Here is a 12,137-nt window from a genome sequence, read left to right on the forward strand (position 1 = left end):
TGAGACTCCCCCTCAGAATACTACCCCCACTGCCAAGACCATGCCCTGGACACCAAGTCCTAGAAGGAACCCCTATTATAACCTCCCCGTTGCTTTGTTCACAAATCAAAAGTGATGCTGAGAAAGCCACAGCAACAGACTTTCACTGTAAATGTGATCTGCGTGAACCCTCTCCATTTTTTCTGTACTAGCGTATGTAAAAATGGGCTTCCCAGGGGGCTCAGTGGTAACGAATCCACCTGCCAATGCAGGAGACACAGGTTCAATCCCTGTGTTGGGGAGAATCCCTGGCAAAGGAAATGGCAACCCACTCCAGTACTCTTACCTGGGAAATCCCAGGGACAGAGGAGCCTGGCAGGCTACAGTGCATGTGGTCGCAAGAGTCAGACATGACTTGGCAACTAAACAACAACAATACTTAAAAACAGGATTTAGCAAGGGGGGCGGGGCGGTGGTGAAAACCATGGGGAAATGGGATGTGGAGAATAGAGAAGCGCCTGCGGCACTGCTCTTGAGCAGCAGGGACACGGCCCAGCCAGATCACCACTGGCCATTCAGTTGAGGGAGGACAGAGATACATTTTTTCCAACTAAGAAAAACAGTAAACGGAAGAGTTCTAAATTCAAACCCACAATACATTCTTGATTTGCTATCACTAGCAACAACTTTTTCTATAAAATGACAGGTACAGAGAGTAGACAGTTCAAATCTGAGAAACTATATGTAACATATGGAATGACACCGAGTACCCCTGTGACCTATAACTGTAGTAAAATACCCTTTTCCATTAAAAGGCACCAGGGCTCCCTAGTAAAATGGACACAGGTCTGGGGCAGGCAATGTATAAGAGGAGCTTAAAACAACTACCAGCCCAGGTCTCAAGAAAGTTACATACGACTAGAGCTGTATCACAGAAAAGATACAGGGACCAACTGGAAGAGTTTTTCCATCAAAAGCTAACAACTGCAATGACAGAAACATACTACTTAGCCTGGCTAAAAAGTTCATTCAGATTTGTCCATAAGATGTTACCAAAAAACCCAAATGGCCTTTCGCGGTAACCCAATAAAAATTCATGAATATACTGTGAGGACCACCTCCCTAACCCCCACAACCCTGACTGGACACAACCAGAGGATGCTAATGAGTCAACTCACTGTCCTGAAAATTGGTAAACTAAAGGGAAAAATTAAGTCACCTCTCCTTCATGAATTACCAGCTAATCAGAACTACCCACATATATAAGAAATGCCAAAGACAAAGGGCTGGCAGAGGATGGAGGCTGATCAGCAAACGCACCAAGGGGGAGAAAAGACCCCATTTCTCCCACATGTAAATCACAAGAAAAACAGAGGTGAAAGAGGACTTGCCAGACTAGGAACCTAAATACACCAATCTGATCTGCAGTGTGAGGCGGGGGAAACAATAGCGCATGATGTGTAACTGCAGAGATGAATCCTTTATAGGATATTTGATAAGAATAAGGGACCACTGGGTTTCAAGGAAGTGACACGATGATGGTTAATCCCAGCCTCCCTGTTCCGCCCCCTTTACAAACACCTCCGACTAAAAAGCCAAGCAGGAGAGGCCCTGAGGCTTGCCCCCCACTCCCCAGCTTGGCACCTGAACAAACCCCTACTCTGCTGTCAGTGGGGCTTTCTGCGCCTTGGGCCCCTGATATGACTCCAGAGATCAGAAGACCAGCAGAAACCACTCTGGGGAAAAAGTGGATTTTCCCCTAGATGCTTTCAAATCAGTTATGAAGAAAGAACAGCTTCCCCTTCTATCCATCAGCAAGAAAAAGTAGGGACCCTCGACTAGTCTCCACTCGGCAGAGTCACAGCAGTTTGTCTTCGGCAGAACGCCACACCCTGCTGCTGCAGTCCACCTCCGTCATGGTCTGCGTGCTAACACACAGCACGTGGGGCCGCCCTGGGTCTCCTGGGTCTCAGCGACTACGGTGGAGGGCGTCTCACACACCACGCTAGAACCCCTGCTTCTGGGATTGTTACCAACACCCATCTATTCACTGGAGGCAGAGATGGAACTGGGAGGATCTGTTATAGCCAATGTAATGTTTGTAAAGTATCAGACAAATATCTGAATGCGATATTTGTTAAAATTCCTTGAAAAATAAACAGATGCATGTTCATCATTAAAATCAAATAACTAAGATGCTAAACCTTTACCAGTGCAATAAGTTTAAAGTCTAATGGTCAGTTTAAATATCTTTTAGGAGACAAAACAGATTTGGCATCATAATGTCACTTTAAGCTTTCAGCTAACATAAACCTCAAACAGCACACCAAGACATTTTATTAGAAAAATTCTATATACGAAATAATTCTCACAGGAAGGCAGGAGTTTCTGTTTTACTACTGTATCCCTGGTACTGTGTATACAGTGATTGCCTAATAAATACTTGCTTAGTGAATAAATGAGTGAATCGTCTTGAGACAAGAGCCCCTTGGAGTCTGACAAGGCTAACTGTTAAAAAGCAAAGCAAAATGTATTAAAACTAAAACGTCTTTAAATAGTCTTTCCTCAAGAAGCAGGTAACAATACTCTCCAGCCAGCAGGCTACATCAGGGCTCCACTGTCCGGGGCTGGTCCACGGGTTACAGCCGCCCCTTCCCTCCTCCTCCTGCACCCGGGGCTCATCTTACTAAACCAGTGCTCACAACAGTGTACTTCCTGGACTGAAACTAGCTATCCAGGGCTTATCAGGAAACTTCAGGTTCTCTCCATACAGTTTCTGCTGTAGGAGCCCTTCCCTGTGTTACACTCCAGGTAAACTGCACTGGGCGCTACTGCCAAACCATGCCCCCCAGTGTCTTCCTGCATCCAGGGCTCCCTGACATCTTCAAAGCTCCTGCCAAAGGTAAGCACCTCCATGAATTCTCTCTTCATAACCCCCACGTGCTCTCCCACTTCCCTAAGTCTCCGTCCTCTGCACCTCTCCAGCTGTCTTGTATCAGCCTATGCTAACGTGATTTTTTTTCATATATCCCCTTTTTAATCCCCGTTTTGCTCTGTCTGAATTTTAAGATTCTGGAAGGTACGCTCTGTCTCCGTCATTTTTATGTTCCTTCCAATCCTTCAGGAGCATCCTAAAAGTTGCTACATTCAATCCAAATATTTCCTCCCAAAAATCTTTTGATGCATCTCTCCCTTAGATACGGAACAGTTGTAGCATTTAATCTACTCAAAGGCAACCAAACTATCAGGCCAAATTTCTCTTAAGGTCATTGTTACCGGCCTTACACTTAAATCACACAGAATATCACAGTAACTGACACAGCAACGCCCACTGGTTCTACAGCGCAATTTACGCAGTCGAGAGAGGAGGCTGCGTGTTGCTGGGGGTTCAGAAGTCAGGTCATATACTCAGAGCTGCATTCAGGGGAGCTGAGGCCACAGATGTTAAGATACAGGGGGAAGACTGTAACAACATCCAAGCAAAGCTGTGCAGTCCCTGAAGCTCAGAGGAAAAGCGTCCAGAATGAAAGGCCTGGGGAGTCCTAGCATGGAGGCTGCACAGCGGTCTCACTGACGCTCTTCATTCTCGGCTTCGCGTGTCTGCAGCACACAAAGGGATGTAATGCTTTAGTTAAAGACATTTTAGTTCAGCACATGAACTCCAGGGATGTCCACACCCACTGGTCAGTGATGAAACTTGCTGTCACGATCCACACACAAACTCTTCTGGATACTTCTGCAGCAATGCCTCAAGACTGCTTACACGGCTATCAGAAAAGACAGTGCCTGTGTATTTCTAAAATTCACAGCTAAGAATGTGAAATGCAGCAGTAGCTAATAAGACAGCCAGGATGGCAGCAGGAAGCTGCAAGCCCAGGCAAGAGGCCTTGGAAACACAGCGGGCAGCCCGCTGCAGGAGGCGGCAAAGCAGAGAGAACCACGCAATTCACCGGGCCAGAGCCGCATCTGCAGCACATAGCCGGGAACTCAACAGAAACAGCACGGATGCCACCTCTTGACAGGCGGGAGGCCGCTGCCCAGCGGACAGACGGACTTCCCTGGATCCTCTGGGGGCTGAGTCAGCCTCCACACATGCACGTGAGTGAGGGGCACCCTGTCCTCACAGCACTGTGCATTTTTAATTTTCTGCTCATGAAACTTTTCTTGGAGTTTCTGTGTATTCAGAAAAAAATTCTTAGAAAGCAAGTTATTACTAGGGAAAGCATGTGTTCACATACCCAGGGCACTATAAGTTTAGGACAAGAGTGAGTCCTTCCCCACCAGTTTATTCTTTGGGGGCGGGGGTGGCGGTGGAAGGTGGGTAGGAGATGTAATAGGAAAATTAAAGGTAAAAAATGATCTATCAAATTTTTATGTTTAGAAATTTGATGAAGGAAACATAACATGAAGCTTTAGTCCTTCTGAGCGATCTGTTACAGCATTACGAACAGTTGCTGGGGCGAAGCCACTGAGAGCACGAGAGTATTCATTTCAACAAAACAGGCTACAGTACACCTGTGCAGCCTAAGCCTGGCTTACTTTCAGTCTACCATTACTCTAACTGGTACAGATGACGGGCCACGGGACGGAGACGTGCCCTTGTTCGTGTCTAGCGGCAGGCGGGTGGTCGCTGCTTGGTGGACCTGTCCCTGGATGCTCTGGGTGCCTTGCCACCCTCTGCACACACACAGGGAGGCGCAATGCCACACAGGGACAGCAGCTGAGCCTTGCTGTCACAGTGGAAAGACCACATTTGAAAACAATTTTTGGAACACCGTGATTACAAAGGGAAACGTTGTAACTCTACATATGTTGTTGCTCAGTCGCTCACTCATATCCAACTCTTTGTGACCCCATGGACTGCAGCACGCCAGGCCTCCCTGTCCATCACCACCTCCCAGAGCTTGCTCAAACTTATGTCCCTTGAGTCGGTGATGCCATCCAACCATCTCATCCTCTGTCATCCCCTTCTCCTCCTGCCTTCAATCTTTCTCAGCATCAGACTCTTTTCTAAAAAAGAGTCAGCTCTTTGTATAAGGAGGGCAAAGTATTGGAGTTTCAGCTTCAGCATCAGTCCTTCCAATGAATATTCAGAACTGATCTCCTTTAGGATGGACTGGTTGGATCTCCTTGCAGTCCAAGAGACTTTTAAGAGTCTTCTCCAACAACACAGTGCAAAAGCATCAGTTCTTCTGTGCTCAGCTTTCTTTATAGTCCAACTCTCACATCCATACATGACTACTGGGAAAACCATAGCTCTGACTACATGGACCTTTGCGGGCAAAGTAATGTCTCTGCTTTTTTAATATGCTGTCTAGGTTGGTCATAGCTTTTCTTCCAAAGAGCAAGCATCTTTTAATTTTATGGCAGCACTCACCATCTGCAGTGATTTTGGAGCCTAAGAAAATATAGTCTGTCACTCTTTCCATTGTTTCTCCATCTATTTGCCATAAGCGATGGGACCAGATCCCATGATCTTATTTTTTTGGATGTTGAGTTTTAAGCCAGCTTCTTCACTCTCCTCTTTCACTTTCACCAAGAGGCTTTTTGGTTCCTCTTCACTTTTGGAATAAGAGTGGTATCATCTGCATATCTGAGGTTATTGATATTTCTCCTGGCAATCTTGATTCCACCTTATGCTTCATCCAGCCCAGCATTTTGCATGATATACTCTGCATTAAGTTTAATAAGACAATATACAGCCTTGACATACTTCTTTTCCAATTTGGAACCAGTCCGTTGCTTCATGACCTGAATACAAGTTTCTCAGGAGGCAGGTCAGGTGGTCTGGCATTCCCATCTCTAAGTATTTCCCACAGTTTGTTGTGATCCACACAGTTAAAGACTTTAGCATAGGCAATGAAGCAGAAGTCGATGTTTTCTGGAATTCTCTATGATCCAACAGATTTTGGCAATTTGATCTCTAGTTCCTCTGAATTTTCTAAATCTAGCTTGAACATCTGGAAGTTCTTGGTTCACGTACTAGTTATCTAAAAGGTATATGAATCTAAAAGGTAGCCAAAATAAACACCACAACTGATGAATCTGATTATGTATTCAAAAGAAAAATATGACAATATAAAATTCACTACAGAATCATTAAAATTGGGTTATAAAGGTAAAGCTGTATATATTCACAAAGTCCCTTTGGAGTTTCGCTTGTGAGCTCTTAAGCTGCGGTAATGACCCTTTCTAAGCACAGGGTTCAGTGGCATTAAGTGCATTCACGCTGCTCTGTAACCACCACAGCCATCCTCCTCCAGAGCTCTTTTCATGCTGCACAACTGACACTCTGCGCGCGAAACCACCACTGCCCTCACGCGCCCTCCGACCCCGGCAACCAGCACTCCACCTTCCGTCTCTGTGAGCGACTCGCGGGAGGCAGCTACGAGCAGCATGGCGCGGTATCCGTCCTTCCGTCCTCACTTACTTCGACTAATGTCCTCGAGGAGCACCCATGCCGCAGCTGGGATCAGAACTTTGTTCCTTTATAGGCTGAATGACATTCCATCGCACATACATATCGCATTTTGTTTATCCACTCATCCACTAATGGACATTTAAGTGGTTTCTACTTTTGGCTATTATGAATAACATTGCTATGAACATGGATGTATGAATTCTGTTTGAGTCCTTGTTTTCAATTCTTTTGGGTATATACCCAGAAGTAGAACTGCTGGATCAAATGGTAATTCCATGTTTCTTTGAAGAATTACCACACGGCTCTTCACGATGGCCACACTATTTTACATTCCCACCAACAGTGCACAGGTTTCCAATTTCTCCACAACCACTTGCTATTTTCTGGCAATTTTTTGACAGCAGTTATCCTAATGAGTGTGAGATATAAAGTATTTAAAGGACCCTCTTAAAATCCTATAAAAATTTTCATAAGAACTGAAAGTAAAAACTAAAATGTTAAAAGTGGTGAGACTCTGTAGAGTGAGACAACAGGTTTTCCTTTGTCTTATTTTTCCTTGTATTTTCCATGGTTTTTATAATAGGGGGGAAATGGCTATTTTAAAAATGAGGCTGATATTCTTATCACAATGATAAAAGACTTAAGAGGAGGCGTGGACCTGGTCACAGCACAGGTGCAGAAGAAGTCAGGGCTGAGAGGAGAACAAGCCCGGCATGCTCAGAGGCCAGCACCTGCCGGGCTCCCCTGGAACGTGTGTGTGGGTTGGGGAGGGGCTGCCTGAGATGGAACGTGGGCACAGACGGCAGCACACCTCGGTACCAGGCACACAGGTACCTGGGCTGAGGTACCTGTCCTGTGGTCTGCAAGCAGCAATGCCTGGTTCTCTCTCAACTTTTCCCAATGGTCAGGCCTCCACGAAACTCTGAAGAAGTTGGAATCTTTGTTCTTGGCACCCAGTCTTTCTGGCACAGCAATGCTCAGAAATAAATGCAGTAATCTAGACAAATAATTATAAATACCACAAAAGTGATACTCCAGAAGGGGAGTAACAACAAGGCTTATGGCTAAAGGACTAAATGCTGTCAGGGGCCCAAGACCATGTATCTAATCCAATTTTTATCCTAACAACCTGTTCTGTTTTTAACCTCCAAAATGAAGGTGATTCTTTTTTCAATTTAAAAAAATTTTTAAGGTTACTTTCCATTTACAATATTTATTACAAAATGTGTTGTAACTATACATGTTTCTTTATAACTTTGTTTGTAATATATTTTGCGTTGTACAATAAGCACCCTTGTGCCTGTCTTAACACCAACAATCTGCACCTCCCACTCCCCACCCCCATACTGCCCCTCATCCACTAATTTGTCCACTCTACCCAAAATGCAAATGATTCAAATCATATGCGAATTACATGGAAAGATGCGTGATTTTAAAAGATAAACTCGACTCTGGGAAACTTCGAGTTAAGAAAATGCTGATTTGGGTTTCAAATTATCTTATGTCTACCTCCCACTCAATGGCATTATTATAAACTTTTTCTTTCATATATATAACCGTATTACTTCCTTCCAGCATCTGAGTAAAACTGCTAAGAAAATGATTTGTGTCTATATCCAAAAGCCGCCTTGATCTCACTCACACTCTCCCTCGAAGTGTGCACCAGACTGCTTTCTTTCTTCCACTGAGACCAGTTTCATGGACCTGGAATCTGAATCAGTGATCCTCTAGTGATGAGCAGTCTTGTCCTCCAGGACATTCAGCAACACCGGAAGACATTTCTGATTGCCAGGACTGGCAGGATGCTGCCAGACATCCTGCAAGACACAGACGTGCCTCTACCACATGATTCCCAGCGTTTAAGGTGATGCTTGCCACACGGTAGGTAGAAAAAATGCCCACTAAACTAACAGATTTACATATGAGGGAACTGAGGTTCAGAGTGATCAGGTATTTAGTAAACAGCAGAGAATGGAAGTCAAGTCTTCTCAAGCCCAGTCTCTACCTTCTTTACCTTCTAGTAGTTTCATGTTTTTCGAAAGACTTTTTAAAAGTCTGTATCCTTTGACTTAGCAAATCCAGTTTTACAAACGCACCCTAATAAACTATCACACAGTTGGGCACCGATTATGTGCGCATATTTTCATTATTCAAGAGATACATTTTAAAACAAATTTTCTATAGTCAGAGTGCTCCATTTCCACTCACGGGAATGTTACTAAAGATAGAAAAGCATACACATATTTATCAACAAGAAAGGGTACTCAAGACATATTGTTATAGGACAGAGGAGCAGGTAGTCCGATCCCACGTGGATACACACATTTCCGTGGGAAACAATATGGAAGGATGAACATCAAAATGCTAGTGATAATTTTTCTAAGTGGTTAAATCTGTGACAATATTACTTTTTCTTTTTGCTTATGCATATTTTCTAACTTCTTAAAAGCAGACATGGTTTGGCGACTATGTGGAGGTAGAAGGGAGATGCTACTAAAATCTATAAAGTTTCTATCTATCCTGTCTCTTGGTTAAAGAATGAAAAACGCTATAAATTTACTGGACAGGAATATGATTTCTTTTGACTTAGGAGTAGCAGTAGTCATCTTTTCTTTTTCAGAGAGAAAAAATTTACTAAAAAAAGAGAAACCTAATAGCTAAAGAAAGTAAGTTGTCAACAGCAACTAACAATATAGACTCGAGTAAAACCTGGACCACAGAAAAGCAGGACCAAAATGCTTTCTAAGCCCAATGCACAGTTATGCTGAATCTATTTTTTTAAATCTACAAACAAAAGATTGCTATCAAACTAATCTCCAATATCAGATTTTAAGCTGGCAATGAATGATTTGAGGAAAATACAAAGAACCTTCCAATTCCACTTAAAAAAATGCACTGTTAAGACATCTGCCATGCTTACTTATTACTACCTAGACCATATGTCTCCACTTCCACAAAAGCATTAACGATTGGAAATATCTGACTCTCAAATGCACACACACATTATGTGCAATGTTTATCTAGCTTAAATGACACTGAGAACCTGGTGGCTGTGAAAGCGTCTCTGTCAGACTGTTAACCAGCAGAGCCTATTAACACAGCATCTGGCAATGAGCCACTGAATTTCACTTTAATGGTTTACTAAGAGCAATCTGACTGACATACAACTCATTGCTCACTTTCACATGGCTGTACTGAAATCTCAAGTGCAGGAGCTTTGCAATTTTACTTTCTACTTATATTGAAAGGTCAGAGCACTTATTGTATTTTTTAAGTTTTATTAACATAAAAGTTTCTTCATAAAGACAACACTGCTGGTTGTTTCTGTTTTTTCTCCAACTACATAAAAAAATCACTATTCACCCCACTTCCGAGGCCAGGGACAGCAGCTAGGAGGAGCCACCCCGCACTGGAAGCCAGAGGCGGCAGCTGGAAGGAGCCACCCCACGTCCAAGGAGCAGTGGCTACGCGGGCGCAGGAGGGCCTAGAGGAGCTATCCCACATTGAAGGTCAGGAAGGGTGGCGGTGAGGAGATACCTCTCATCCAAGGTAAGGAGCAGTGGCTGCGCTTTGCTGGAGCAGCCGTGAAGAGATATCCCATGCCCAAGGCAAGAGAAACCCAAGTAAGATGGCAGGTGTTACAAGAGGGCATCAGAGGGCAGACACACCGAAACCATACTCACAGAAAACTAGTCAATCTAATCACACTAGGACCACAGGCTTATCTAACTCAATGAAACTAAACCATGCCCACGGGGCAACCCAAGACAGGCGGGTCATGGTGGAGAGGTCTGACAGAATGTGGTCCACTGGAGAAGGGAATGGCAAACCACTTCAGTATTCTTGCTTGAGAACCCCATGAACAGTATGAAAGGGCAAAGTGATAGGATACCAAAAGAGGAACTCCTTAGGTCAGTAGGTGCCCAATATGCTACTGGAGATCAGTGGAGAAATAACTCCAGAAAGAATGAAGGGTTGGAGCCAAAGCAAAAACACTACCCAGGTGTGGATGTGACTGGTGATAGAAGTAAGGTCCAATGCTGTAAAGAGCAATATTGCATAGGAACCTGGAATGTCAGGTCCATGAATCAAGGCAAATTGGAAGTGGTCAAACAAGAGATGGCAAGGGTGAACGTCGACATTCTAGGAATCAGTGAACTAAAATGGACTGGAATGGGTGAATTTAACTCAGATGACCATTATATCTACTACTGCAGGCAGGAATCCCTCAGAAGAAATGGAGTAGCCATCATGGTCAACAAAAGCGTCCGAAATGCAGTACTTGGATGCAATCTCAAAAACGACAGAATGATCTCTGTTCATCTCCAAGGCAAACCATTCAATATCACGGTAATCCAAGTCTATCCTCCAACCAGTAATGCTGAAGAAGCTGAAGTTGAACGGTTTTATGAAGACCTACAAGACTTTTTAGAACTAACACCCCCAAAAGATGTCCTTTTCATTATAGGGGACTGGAATGCAAAAGTAGGAAGTCAAGAAACACCTGGAGTAACAGGCAGATTTGGCCTTGGAATGCAGAATGAAGCAGGGCAAAGACTAATAGAGTTTTGCCAAGAAAATGCACTGGTCATAGCAAATACCCTCTTCCAACAACACAAGAGAAGACTCTACACATGGACATCACCAGACAGTCAACACCAAAATCAGACTGATTATATTCTTGCAGCCAAAGATGGAGAATCTCTATACAGTCAACAAAAACAAGATCGGGACCTGACTGTGGCTCAGATCATGAACTCTTTATTACCAAATTCAGACTGAAATTGAAGAAAGTAGGGAAAACCGCTAGACCATTCAGGTATGACTTAAATCAAATCCCTTATGATAATACAGTGAAAGTGAGAAATAGATTTAAGGGCCTAGATATGATAGATAGAGTGCCTGATGAACTATGGAATGAGGTTTGTGACACTGTACAGGAGACAGGGATCAAGACCATCGCCATGGAAAGAAATGCAAAAAAGCAAAATGGCTATCTGGGGAGGCCTTACAAATGGCTGTGAAGAGAAGTGAAAAGCAAAGGAGAAAAGGAAAGATATAAGCATCTGAATACAGAGTTCCAAAGAATAGTAAGAAGAGATAAGAAAGCCTTCTTCAGTGATCAATGCAAAGAAATAGAGGAAAACAACAGAATGGGAAAGACTAGAGATCTCTTCAAGAAAATTAGAGATACCAAGGGAACATCTCATGCAAAGATGGGCTCAATAAAGGACAGAAATGGTCTGGACCTAACAGAAGCAGAAGATATTAAGAAGAGGTGGCAAGAATACACAGAAGAACTGTACAAAAAAGATCTTCACGACCCGGATAATCACGATGGTGTGATCACTCATCTAGAGCCAGACATCCTGGAATGTGAAGTCAAGTGGGCCTTAGGAAGCAGCACTATGAACAAAGCTAGTGGAAGTGATGGAATTCCAGTTGAGCTATATCAAATCCTGAAAGATGATGCTGTGAAAGTGTTGCACTCAATATGCCAGCAAATTTGGAAAACTCAGCAGTGGTCACAGGACTAGAAAAGGTCAGTTTGCATTCCAATCCCAAAGAAAGGCAATGCCACAGAATGCTCAAACTACCAGAAAATTGCACTTCATCTCAGAGGCTAGTAAAATAATGCTCAAAATTCTCCAAGACAGGCTTCAGCAATACATGAACTGTGAACTTCCTGATGTTCAAGCTGGTTTTAGAAAAGGCAAAGGAACCAGAGATCAAATTG

At 43.6% G+C, this 12,137-nt stretch overlaps 1 protein-coding gene across 5 annotated transcripts in view; it reads right to left on the reverse strand.

The window, feature by feature from the left end:
- The window catches only part of SMAP1 (small ArfGAP 1), a 187,415-nt gene that overhangs the window by 57,471 nt on the left and 117,807 nt on the right, over positions 1–12,137 (reverse strand). The window lies entirely within an intron of this gene.

The sequence above is a fragment of the Ovis aries genome, chromosome 9, assembly GCF_016772045.2.
Source record: "Ovis aries strain OAR_USU_Benz2616 breed Rambouillet chromosome 9, ARS-UI_Ramb_v3.0, whole genome shotgun sequence".
Classification (NCBI taxonomy): Eukaryota; Metazoa; Chordata; class Mammalia; order Artiodactyla; family Bovidae; genus Ovis; species Ovis aries.